The 14,057-nt window shown below is 45.0% G+C and overlaps 1 protein-coding gene across 1 annotated transcript in view; it reads right to left on the bottom strand.

Annotated features, from left to right (window-relative positions):
• The window catches only part of LOC126259844 (RNA-binding protein Raly-like), a 1,182,113-nt gene that overhangs the window by 444,440 nt on the left and 723,616 nt on the right, over window positions 1-14,057 (bottom strand). The gene's annotated exons all lie outside the window — the stretch shown is intronic.

Genomic DNA, 14,057 nt, shown 5'->3' on the forward strand with positions numbered 1-14,057 from the left:
CCAGAACTTCCTGCTACACATCCTCTCTATTTGAAATGCGAATTGTGTCAGACATAGGGGATATAAAAATGAAACAGCTGGTATACTATGCTTACTTTCATTCCATAATGACATATGGGATTATTTTTTGGAGCAATTCATCAAGCCAAGCTAAAGTTTTCCGGGCACAAAAACGTGCAGTAAGAGTTATATGTGGTGTGAACTCAAGAACATCCTGCAGAAGCCTGTTTAGGGAACTAGGGATACTAACTACTGCTTCCCAATATATTTATTCCTTAATGAAATTTGTCATTAAAAATATATCACTTTTTCAAACCAACAGCTCAATTCATGGAATCAATACTAGAAATAAGAATAATCTTCGCAAGGATTTAAAGTCACTTAGTCTTGTACAAAAAGGTGTGCATTATTCTGGAACACACACTTTCAATAACTTGCCAACAGCCATAAAAAGCTTAACAACCAATGAAATTCAGTTTAAGAGAAGCCTAAAGGATTTATTGGTGGCCAACTCCTACTCCATTGATGAATTTCTCAGTAGAACCAACTGATTTGTATGTATATATTTATATAAGTACAATATAACTTGTGCACAATTTCAGTGCAGTAATGTGTTCATTGTAAATAAGTGTGTGTGTGTGTGTGTGTGTGTGTGTGTGTGTGTAAGTACAATCTAACTTTTGCACCAATTCAGTGCAGTAATGTGTTCGTTGTAAATAAGTATTTAGTAGTTGTATTACACGTTAATTACCTTATAAATAAATAAAAAAAACTTTTTTATTTTAAATTCAGTGCATTAGTATTTGTAAAATGATTCTTCCATACAGCGTTCATTAAAAAATGACGACCATGCCACTTGGGACCTGTGGAATGGTACATTAGCTTATTTCTTTGAGCTGTAAATATTTGTCATGTATTGTTGTTTCTCTGACATGTTCTACATCCTGGAGGACCTCCTCACTACGGAACAATTGCAAAGAAAGTAAATCTAATCTAATCTAATCTCGTTCGACAGGAGTCCTCGACCCTTCAAGGCCTTTTTTAAAGGACCAAAGGCGGGTGCTCGCCCACTTGAGTTGGTGTAACTCCTCCATTACGACTTTCGCAATATGGCGATATGGGGACGTGCGTTATCATGAAGCAGCAGCGAACCTTGTCTCAGTTTTCCTCAATGGTAGTTGATACGCCCGCTAAACCCGCTGGGCGGACCAGGTAATAGGACTGTGGAAAGGGCCAAAGTCTGAGGTCAGTTTCTCCTTCTAGTAGTAATTTATTGTAATTTAATAACCTTTACAACCAAAGCGGCACATACCCGGACCTTTAGCGAATACAACTCCTTCACGGATGAACGGCTGCAAACAAGAAATCTTAACAAATCAACAACATAAAAATCCAATTAAGATAGCAATAAAATAATTAAAAAACAGCAAACATATGCAAAGTGCAATACAAATGGCTAAGGGCCACAATTAAATTTCAAAGTTTTAGAATACATAACGATAGACTTTTAAAGGCAGAAGGCGAGAATTTTTAAAACAATAAATCTTAAAAATCAACAAGATTAAAATGTAATTAAAGAGGCAAATCAAATAAATAAAAAAAAAACGTATCAGGGCTACTTGGAAAGCCTTACGGCTAAGCAAATAGAACATACATACGCAAGGTGCAATACCAATGGCTGAGGGGCACAATTAAGTTTCAAAATTTTAAAATATATTACTATAATCTTTTAAAGGCAGAAAGCAGCAATGTTTAAGTTTGAAATATAAATTTAAAAATTAATTTTTCAAACATTTTAAGAAAAAAAATAGCCATAAGGCTTGAATTTAAAGTAGCTGACAGCAGATAATTAAACACCGGTGGCACTCAGAAGCCTCCAGGGAGGTCGGTCTGCCCGTGTTCACTTGGGCGGGACAGGTGGTGAGCCCAACTATACTTGATCCGTCGGAACCCAACCACGGGAGAGCCACGGACCGATTGACACCTGAACCGCGCGGAGACATCTTCCCTGGTCCGCAGCAACCGACCGATCGCCTGCTGGTCCGTCCGCGATTGCTGCTCCGTCGCGACTACACTGCTGGTGCGTCTCCCACTCACTTCCGGACACACAACGGCGGAAATACTGGCTCGGACCCAACCATACCGAGGAAACACGTCCACTGGCCTAACGACATCCCTGCACCAGGAAAGGACCGACCCAAATCAGTTACACATCACCCGATGAGACGACCCACCACTCAGTCAGTATGCCGACAACATTTAAAATAACTTGTGTGTGTGTGTGTGTGTGTGTGTGTGTGTGGGTGGGTGTTTGAGGTTTACGGAATCACACCAACTACACACACTACCTTACAAACACTTGCACGAAGACTTGAATGATACCCAACAGTAAGTAAACACGCACGAAGACAAATCGGAAGTCGATGCACACACATGCACAGCCGACTCATGAACGATCGGCGAGCCAAAACGCGTCATCGAATAGGAAGACCGACCGACGATCCACCAAGACCGTGGACCGGCACAAGTGATGCGTAGCGGCATTGGTCGGACGAGCCATGTCGACGCAGACTTCACTGCTCCAACCAAACTGCACCAGTGCCGCATTGCAACTCCCCGAATGGCAGGTCCGGACTGCGCTCCAGACACTTTTCAACTGACTGCCAGCCCGAACTCGCAACCCGAATTGCCACCAACTCACTTGCAACCGACAACGAGCGGGAAGTAATACCAGTCGAGCAAAGATACTACGAGAGGTAATATATCGATACTCGCTGCTAACGCCGCTCACGGTCAGGCAAAGCAGCAACTCAGTTACAGTAGTAAATTAAACTAACGTAGTGAAGTGGAAACATATTAAAAACAGTGTGTACAGTACGTGATGGGGGGAACACCAGCTGCGCGTGGCTCAGTAGTATTTAATAGGCATGCTGCTCCGATGGATGACTACCCGTGTTTGTCCCTCTGCACCCAAGGAAAGAGAAACAACGCATTGGTCCTGTTGGGCGCATTCGATAGTAGCGTCACCATAATTCATGCTCCCGCATTTGCCATAGGCACGTCGGAGAGACACGAATGCCACACTAATCCCCTGCCAATATGTCGATGCTTACAGACGCACATCGGAATCGCGTTACGTTGCGTATGCGCTGCAGCAGCTTCCTCAAACGGAAAACTTTTTGTCGCCCTTTATGCTAATTAGAACCTTTATAAGAATATTGCACCTGAGTGCAATCACACATCCGTGAGTACGCCCTGACCCTACCATCATCAATACTGGCACCTAACTACAGGCCGGCCGGTGTGGCCGAGCGGTTCTAGCCGCTACAGTCTGGAACAGCGCGATCGCTACGGTCGCAGGTTCGAATCCTATCTCGGGCATGGATGTGTGTGATGTCAGGTGAGTTAGGTTTAAGTAGTTCTAGGGGACTGATGACCTCAGAAGTTAAGTCCCATAGTGCTCAGAGCCATTTGAACCATTTGAACCTAACTACACTTAACACTGAAAATTTCTCTTTGAACAGTTTCTAAATGACGAAAGATAAATGACAAAATGGTTCAAATGGCTCTGAGCACTATGGGACTTAACCATGTTAAAATGTGTGCATTGCACATTGCCCTACTGTTTGCAAACCATCTTATTGCTGAATTCTGTACTTCTGAAATGGCAGAAATTGATAGAGTGCACGATTTGTGTCTGACCAAAAATAATAGTAATACTAATATAATAATAATAATAAATATATAAAACACCACGTAGGCCCTACAGGGACGTAGTAGCCATTACACAGTTACTGCTGTGTTCTCAGATTAGTTCGTGTATCTGTTGCGACGTGACTAATGAAGCAGTTTCTGGTCTATTCGGGACTATACAACATGAAGAAGCACATATGGTATATGATATACAAGGATCGGCCAGAACGTTATAGCCACCAATCTACTATCGATACTAAAATGTAGACTTTCACGGCCGGAAATATCATGTCCATTATAATTATCCGGGCTGTTATGCCGTGGTCGGTTGATTAATTCTGTGTCGATTCCCAACGTTTGGAAGAGCACTAGGGAAATTGTAGAAGAGGAGAAAGGGAACGATCAGCTGTTGCGGAGCATGCTTTCCAGCCAGGGAACCACAATATTCGTTTCGAGGAGACGCAAGTACTAGCGGCCACAAGCGGATATTATGAAAGGCTCTACAGGGAGGCAATCGAAATCGCTAAACACCCAAATAATTTCAACCGAAAGGAGGAGGGCGTGAAATTAAACGGTATATGGATGCCGGTGTTGAAGAAGATGTGTACCACCCGTCCACTACTGGGTGATGGCAACGGCGATCGACGGCGACGGACAGCGGCCAATTGCACTGACGTTTTCAAAACACGTGACGTCACGCCGCGGCGTGGGAGCGCGCGGACACAGAATTTAGCGGCAGTCAGTAGCGAGCCAGTGGGTGTGTTGGACCTTCCATCGAGCTACGGACCCCCTTGAAGATGTCTCCCGCAGCCGGAGACGAAACGTTGGGAATCGACACAGAAATCATCAACCGACCACGGCATAACAGCCCGGATAATTATAAAGGACATGATATTTCCGGCCGTGAAAGTCTACATTTTAGTATCAGACGCCTCTACGGGGAGGAGATGTCAAGAGAAGTGCGACGCCTGGAAGGACTCCAGAAGAAGAGAGTGCAGCTTTTGTGTTCCCTCACATTCCTGTCTCGTTGCAGAGCCGTCGGCGTTATACCGAAGTTTCTGAAGATCAAGCGACTGTTCTATTCGGGAAAGGCACAACGCATTTTCAAACGGACTGAGGAGGCCTTACTACGAGAGCGCATTCAGCAGACCCGACGGGACTTGGCAAGCACAAGCTGTAAGTTAATGTCTCTCCATATTACGATCAGTAATAAACTGTGCAGCGGTGACTGGGATAAAATTGATAGACTACTGCATGATACCATGGGGAAGCGTATGTTGACAACGTCTAGTAGACAGAAGAAGAAGTTTGATAATTTGCTACCTAATCAGACTGTTCGGCATTTAGACACTTCCCGGACCGTTATCAAATGGCTCTGAGCACTATGGGACTCAACTGCTGTGGTCATAAGTCCCCTAGAACTTAGAACTACTTAAACCTAACTAACCTAAGGACATCACACACATCCATGCCCGAGGCAGGATTCGAACCTGCGACCGTAGCGGTCGTGCGGTTCCAGACTGTAGCGCCTTTAACCGCTCGGCCACTCCGGCCGGCGGGCCGTTATCAATTTGTCCAAACGTTCGTTATCTGACGATGAGACATCTGTGCTTGCCAAGGGACGAAATTTTGCTGTTAGTCCGCGTTTTGTGCCCACGGAAGAAATTATAGCCAGTGTAGAAGCAGGAATTCGCAGTGTGGATTCTGTAACAGCTGAAGAAATCCGTATAGAAACAGTGAGAATATTAGCCAATGCAAAACCGCCGAAAAGTAATATAACTGCGGGTGAGAGAAGAGCTTTAAAACTCCTGAATGACGACGATAGTATTTTGGTTCTCCCAGCTGACAAAGGAAGCGCAACGGTGGTTATGGATGTGGCCGACTATCAGAGTAAAATTACTGATCTACTGGATCCGCAAGCATACAGGAAGCTGAATAAGGACCCCACTAACAACGTTCTCAGAACTGTGTCGCAGTTAATAAAAAATTCTTCCATTGAAAAGAGTGTACAGAAAGGTCTCTGCAATTCGGTTACGCTACCACCGAGGCTTTATGGATTGCCCAAAATTCATAAAGAAAATGTGCCGTTAAGACCGATACTAAGTGCCATTGGTTCGCCCAACTACTCGTTAGCCAAGTTTTTGACTACGCTGTTAAAACCACATGTGGGCCGTTCGGACTCTTATATAAAGAATTCGACACATTTCATCAGCAGATTGAATGGCATAGTGGTCCAGCCGGTGGACATATTGGTCAGCTTCGATGCGGTATCGCTGTTTACCATGGTTCCACTTAATGATGTATTGAAACAGATGCATCGAATTTTTCCTGCCGACATTTCAGAACTGTTTAAGTGTTGTTTGACGACCACATATTCAAGTGGAATGAACAGTTTTATGAGCAAACGGATGGCGTGGCTATGGGAAGCCCCCTAAGTCCCGTAATTGCAAACTTCTTTATGGAGAAATTCGAAGAACAGGCCTTAGGTACTGCCAGCAAAAAGCCAAATGTATGGTTCCGATACGTGGATGACACGTTTGTGCTGTGGAGACATGGTAGGGAGGAACTAAGCCGGTTCCACGAACATCTGAACGGTATAAACACGAGAATTCAGTTTCCAATGGAGGAGGAGGTAGACGGCAAATTACATTTCCTCGATGTGCTTGTTTTTAGAAACGAAAATGGTAGTTTGGGCCACTCAGTATACCGCAAACCCACGCACACGGACCGTTAATTGCACCGGGATTCGAACCACCACCCACAAGAGAAGCGGGGTGTTATCAAGACGTTAGCGGACAGAGCTAGAAACATTTGTGAACCTGAACATCTCCACAATGCACTAACGAAGAACGGATATTCGTCCGCCGAAATAAAACGTGCGTTTAGGCAGCCACGCAGAAATCATACTGACGTACAGGCTACTGCAAAATCTAAGGTTTTCCTGCCGTTTGTTAAAAATGTAACGGAAAGAATAGGGAGGACCTTGACGAAGCGGAATATTACCGTAATTTACAAGCCCACCAGGAAGATACAGAAATACCTTAAGTCTGCCAAGGACGCTCGCGAACCATTGGAGAAAGCTGTAGTGTATAGGATCCCATGCAGCTGTGGTGATGTTTACGTGGGTACCACTAAAAGAACGGTTTCTAAACGTTTGGAAGAGCACAAGGGAAATTTTAGGAGAAACGAAACGATCAGCTGTTGCGGAGCACGCTTTCCAGCCAGGGAACCACAATATTCGTTTCGAGGAGACGCAAGTACTAGCGGCCACAAGCGGATATTACGAAAGGCTCTACAGGGAGGCAATCGAAATCGCTAAACACCCAAATAATTTCAACCGAAAGGAGGAGGGCGTGAAATTAAACGGTATATGGATGCCGGTGTTAAAGCAGATGTGTACCACCCGTCCACTACTGGGTGATGGCAACGGCGATCGACGGCGACGGACAGCGGCCAATTGCACTGACGTTTTCAAAACACGTGACGTCACGCCGCGGCGTGGGAGCGCGCGGACACGGAATTTAGCGGCAGTCAGTAGCGAGCCAGTGGGTGTGTTGGACCTTCCATCGAGCTACGGACCCCCTTGAAGATGTCTCCCGCAGTCGGAGACGAAACGTTGGGAATCGACACAGAAATCATCAACCGACCTCGGCATAACAGCCCGGATAATTATAATGGACACAATCTACTACCGACATACACCCGTCCAGGCGATGGCAGCGTCACCTGGCGAGGAATGACTGCTAGTCAGACACAAGCACGGTGCATGTAGCATCAGTGAGCGTGCTGTCCGTATGTAGAATGGGGAAGGCGCACGATCTGGCTTGAGTTTCAGCGAGGGCAAATTGTGATGGACCCGAGGCTCGGGATGAGCATTTCAGAAAACGCACGACTTTTCGAGGAGTGGTGTAGTGAGTTTCTTCAACACGTTGCGAAATGAGGGTGAAACCCACCCCAAACGTCGTGTGGTTGGGCGGCTACCTTTCATTATGGATGTCGGACGTCATAAGCTGGGTAGACTGGTAAAAGAGGACAGACGGCGACCTGTGGCGGAACTAACATCAGACTTTAATTCTGATCAGAGTACAACTGTGTCTCAACACACAGTGCTCCAAACACTCCTGATGATGAGCCTCCGCAACAATACGCACCACGACATCGGCAACTACGACTGAAATGGGCACGTGACCATTGGCACTGGACATTGGCCTAGTGGCAGAGGGCTGCATGGTCTGACGAATCCCTATACCTTCTACATCATACCGATAGGGGGTCACGAATTCGTTACCAACTATACTGCGAGAAGGAGACAAGATGGCGGCGGCTCCATTACGCTCTGGGGAACATTCGCGTGGGAAACCACGGGTCCAGTGGAGCTCGTGTAAGGCGCCATGACGGCCAAGAAGTATCATACACTGGTTACAGATCACGTATATCCCTTCATGACGATCATGTTTCCCGACGGCGTGGCATTTCTCAAGAAGATAATGCGCTACGTCACAAGGCTAGGATTGTGATAGAGTGGTTCGAGGAACACAGTGGCGAGCTCCAGCTGATGTCCTGGTCCCGCATCTCCCCAGACCTGAATCCGACCGAACACATCTGGGATGTAACTGAAGGTGGCGCCAGAGCTCATCGCCCCCTCCCCGAAATTTACCAGAATTAGGTGACCTGTGTGTCCAGATGTGATGCCAACTCCCTCAAGCGACCTACCAAGGCCTCATTGCTTCCAAGGCATCACATACCGCCGCTGGTACCCGTGTCGAAGGTGGACTTACTGGCTATTCGGTAGGTGGTCATAATGTTCTGGCTGATCAGAGTATATGTCTTAATTTTACTGTCATAGATGCATTGTCAAAGTATGGGTAAGTGCAACTTGAGGAACATATTCACACCTTCGTTTCACCAGCTTTAATCTTCACCATATTTTGTCAGATGCTAATGTCAGTTTTTGCTGTAAAATAATGTAATCATTGATAACTCACTAATCAGTATTACAGCGTTAGGAAATAAGAGTAATGATATTATCAAAATGATTTAGTATAGTGACCGAACCACAATTCGTACGTCTCATCTGTCAGAGTCGTATCTAGACGTATCAGGGGTCCAATATCACTCCAACTGCACACGCCCCACACCATTACAGAGCCTCTGATGCTGGACATGGGATCCTTACGGAAATCGGAGGTAACATTATTAGCTTTTACCCACAGAAAATATATAGACAGCAATGTCTTTATCATTCATTAACACCCGTATCGCTCAGATAAAAATAAATCCTAATAACAGTAATTATAAAAATTTCATATGGCTAAACGGCCTGTTCCAAGTCTTTCAATTAGACGCGGCTTTGTCGATTTGCGTGTCACCCGATGAATATACTTGTGCGACCTATGGTTCATACAAGTACAATGGACCATGCGAACAGTTTTGGTTTACACTACAATGGGTCTAGCACCGATCACTGCAGTAGAGTTTTCAACGGGGTACATTGCATCTATGTTTCAGGATTCATCTGTGATGGATATGGCCGAAACACCTCATCAGGAGTAGTAAACATATTCTGATCTAGAATGTTTCCTTGTATAAGCATGGTTCTTTTCGATGCGTTTCCATAAATCTGGAAACTGTGATTTTTTCGATTCTACAAGCGATTAATTAATCAGCATCTTTTTGGATGTCGACTGTTGCGGAATAGCTAACGTTAGCTTTTCTGAAATTTTGGTCGAGATTGCTTGGATCATCCAAAAACAGAGAACGAGAAATTGAGAGCATTTAAAACGAGATGTTATCTAAGAATGATGAAAATTAACAGGACAGATAAAGTACTAAACGAAGAACTACTACAAAGCAAAGGTGAGAGTTGTAATCTATACACACAGCCCAGTCACACTAATGCTACTACCTGTCGAAAGCCTGGTTAACATCCTTTTGCATCTCGGACCGCTGCGAGACGTGAGTCAGTGAGGTTCTTGAAGTTACCGACAGGGATATAAAGCCATGGAGACTCCAGTGCCGGGCGAGCTGCGCTGAAATTCTCGGTTGACGATCCATGGAACGAACAGCGCGATCGAGGTAGTCCCACAGAATCTCAACTGTACTTAAATTCAGGTAGTTTTGTGGCTAAGAAACGACAGTAAACTCGTCCTGCTGCAGTTCGAACTATGCATGTACACTGTTAATTGTGTGACGCATCGCATTGCCCTGCTGAAAGATACCATAGTGCGAAAACAAACTGCATGTAGCGGGAGACATGGTGCCCAAAGGTTGATACACTGTTGTGTTTATCCACTGTGGCTTCCAGAATGGCGAAGTCACCTAGCGAATGCCATGAAAACATTACCCAGAGCGTAGAGCTGCCTCATGCGTCATAGACCCTCGGGCGACTGTTGCAGGTGATTTGCTTTCAGACGTTTCACTCCAGGTACTTGTCCAAAGAAGTAAAAAGCATTGTTTATCTGAAAAGTCCACCTGTCGGTACTCAGCGGATATGCAGTTCCGATATTGCGGAACAAATTACAGCGTTCGTTGCCAACGAACAGGAGTGAGCCTGGGTGCAAGAACCATACGCAGCAACGTTCGCTGATTGATCATTGTGGAGATGCAGTTGGTAGCCCCTAGGCTCATCTGGGCGGTCAGTTGCTCAATATTTCCACATACATTCGCCCATACACATCTCAGCAGCCGTCGTCACATTAGACGCTTCTCAACAAACGAGGGTAGCTCATGACGTATGTTGTATTTTTGAGAACCATGCAGTTAAAAGATCCTGTCAATACGATTGTTATAAAACATTGATTAAACATGTACATGTCAAGCTAAAAGAAAACAATGCCCTTATAACGAAATCTGACAAAGGGAATACTGTAATTGCTGCTACTCAGAACGAAGATGCGTCTACAATTTCACAATTTTTTGAAGAGAACAATGTCTCAGAGGTAGGAGAGGATCCAACTGGTTGGTTGGTTGGTTGGTTGGTTTGGGGAAGGAGACCAGACAGCGAGGTCATCGGTCTCATCGGATTAGGGAAGGACGGGGAAGAAAGTCGGTCGTGCCCTTTGAAAGGAACCATCCCGGCATTTGCCTGGAGCGATTTAGGGAAATCACGGAAAACCTAAATCAGGATGGCCGGACGCGGGATTGAACCGTCGTCCTCCCGAATGCGAGTCCAGTGTCTAACCACTGCGCCACCTCGCTCGGTAGGATCCAACTCAGGCTATACAAAAAGAAATTAGACTCGCCATTGAGAACACTACACATTTACTTAAACAGTTTGTAAGACGTTGTGGTTTCCTGACCTTCATTGCTTACATATTCCACCCTCACAGTCATTTTCTGCACATCAAGACGCTTCATTCGAATCCAAACTCGATAAGATAAAGTCAATGTTGTATGAATTCATGTAAACGAAATGCAAATAACTAGTAAATCGCAAGTGCGCACCGAGATAGAAGTACTCGAGGCTGGTGTACACGCACACACATTCAAGACACGATGGTCGCAGGGGCTTTTAGTTCAGGAGAGGCAAACCGCACCCCAGGGGGCCGGTCCCTTCAGAGCACGAGTCAACCAATCACTGTCGGCCGGCGACCGCCCATAGAGCAGACAGCATTTGCCCAAGTGAATGGGAGAACGACCCCATGTTCAGCTTAAAAGCAAATTCCGCTACATTGTGTGGGAGCGCCCAGCCTATGCATTCTTTACAAACATAGCACGCAGTTTCAGGGGTTTTCACAGGAAGACAGCAAACGCCAAACGCCATGCTACAGATTTCCGGATTGGTCGCCTTAAACAAAATGTCATTCTCTCGTTTCAGAAGAGCAATGCCGATTGGCATACGACATTCCTGACACCTTGAGCTGAAGTAATGGAAGAGACTGAAAGATATACCCCTTCATGTCTGGTGTGGAAAGGGGCAGTTCCATTGTCGCTCTTGGAGTGACAACGCGTAAGAGCGACAACACATAACGAGAGCATGTGCGCTCGTACGTGTACTCAAAGAGCGAGGAACAAGTCTCGCCTCAGTACTTCACTGGGAGAGCACCTCTGTCGAGTGTGAATCAGAGTGTGACTCTATATTGAGTCCTTGCGATTAAGCGTTGTTCACTATGTTGGCTGCCACACTTACTGTGTGGTGTGAACTGACAGAGTTATAGTTAAACGCATGCAAACGAATTCTTGAGTGGCATCATGGTGGACTGGTTATCTGATCGGTGTACCACACCAATAGTTACACTAAGGGCGAATAGGGGTCCTTGACTTCATCAAGGCATAGGGAGAGTTTGTTTGACGAAGGTCAATCCAGATAGAACGAGAGTTATCTTATTTTTCAGCAGTGAGCGGCGCAGACAGCAGTCATCGCAGCTTACGGTATTGTGCGCTACAGCTCTTCCAAGCCCCATAATTCCTCTACAACAGTACACTTCACTGCATTTCACATGAGACTGCCTCGACCATACCTAGCAACATTCTAATGGATAATTATTCAAGTTGAGAAGGTTCGGCTCTCAGCCATTCTGCCTAGTCAACAACAACACTAAATTTTGTATAGAAATTTCATTAGCGAATTCTATTCTTAAGAGGTAACTTCACATTCCGAAAAGAACACAGAAATAATTTGTTCAGTTCATAACTAAAAGTGCCATTGTGATTTCTCAGAATTTTTGCAAAATAAATAATAATTTTCTTTAGTTTCACGTTTTTCTTACTCTAACTAGCACTACTCCGGTACCCAAGTATTCCACTAGTTACGTAAGGAATTTTGTGAATTTTTGTGTCATTTCCTTACAGTGGACAACACCAGAAGATATTTATTGCTGAAAGTTTTTCAGGCATTTCTCTTTAGAACGTTAGGAGCGTCTGTCTGACGTCTGTAGTAGTGTGGGGGTGGAAATTGCATCTTGCAGCAGCCACAGGGTAAAGGGTACATCTCAGATTAATCCGTTGCGCAGAATGACAGAATAGTACCCCCACGTCGCTCACAGAAAATGGCGACCCTGCCAGGATAGGTAAAATAGGTAAGCTACAAGGATAGGAAAGTGTCGGGATAGTTAGGTACGGCAGGTCGCAGCAGTAGCACTTTGAAGAACTTTCTTTCATGTATTAAATAGCTATTTGCAAAGATTTGGATCAGAATAGATACAGGTAGTGAAGAAAGCAGAATTGTAGGGTAAAGGAAGTGTGTTATTGTTAGAAAATTTTCCATTTTTTTACGATTTTTGTGTAGCTGTTAGGGCATAGGATTTTCAGGTGATTGACGCAGACGCAGAGTGACGCAGAGACGCAGTGTGACGCAGCATCATATAAGTTAGAATTAAGAAATAACATTTTTCTACCTTTGCAAGTGCACAGGTGGAGATTGGAAACTGTAGCAGAGCAGAGAGAACATCAGCCGATAAGTCACGACGTTGTTGTTATTGTTGGTTCAACCAACTGCTAAGTGGTCGTACAGTTTTGTAGATAGGGTTGTGGTGCGTTGAAAGAATTTCCATGTTAACGAGAGCACAAGCCAAAAGGTTACGTGAGAGACAGCAAGTAGACTAGATGGGGGAGAATCAACCAGATTGACAGCAAGTAAACGAGCTTATTGGGAATAGGACAGTCGGGGAGCTGCAGAATCAGCAGGCTCAGTTAGACTGGAATAAAATTGAGACAGATTAGACAGATGGGAATCGAAGGGACGAGAACATCGAATTTCCAGAATATTAAATTCCAGGTAAGGCACATTCTGAGCTAGAAATAGACAGCCCAAATTGGAAATGGCAAAGATTAGAAGCGCAACGAGCACAGGAAACGCGTTCGTTTGCCGCATATTCAGGGACAGAATGCGCGTCAGTACAGTCAATGAACCGGCAGTTAGCTAACGTTCAAAGAGAGGTAGACAGTGAGGAAGAGGGGGAACATTTAGAATACGACGAACCTATCGTACACATTCAAAATATGCCCCAACAACAGACACAGAATTTGGCGGAGTTACGATCGCCACGAAAAGGTTCCGTAACAGACGCAACTGTACCTGCAAACACAAGACATACACAACAGAGAGGGCAGAATGCGGAGTTGTTTGCGCCACGTAATGGTTCAATGACAAACGCAACAAGTCCTTAACACAGATAGCACGGGTTATTGCAGTTATCAAACTTAAAAGCGCCACAGCATAGCCCGGTAAACGACGTAACTGGCCGAGTAGAAAACAATAGATCGAGAATACATAGTTCAGCAGAAGTTAGTGTTACAGGGCATGACGCGATCATGGAGAGATTACAAAAAATGAACGCTAGGATGACGAAACAGAATCAGGATATCAACACACAGATAACGAAACAGAATACCAGATGACAAAACAGTATCAGGAATTGAAACAG

The sequence above is a fragment of the Schistocerca nitens genome, chromosome 5 (assembly GCF_023898315.1).
Source record: "Schistocerca nitens isolate TAMUIC-IGC-003100 chromosome 5, iqSchNite1.1, whole genome shotgun sequence".
Lineage (NCBI taxonomy): Eukaryota > Metazoa > Arthropoda > Insecta > Orthoptera > Acrididae > Schistocerca > Schistocerca nitens.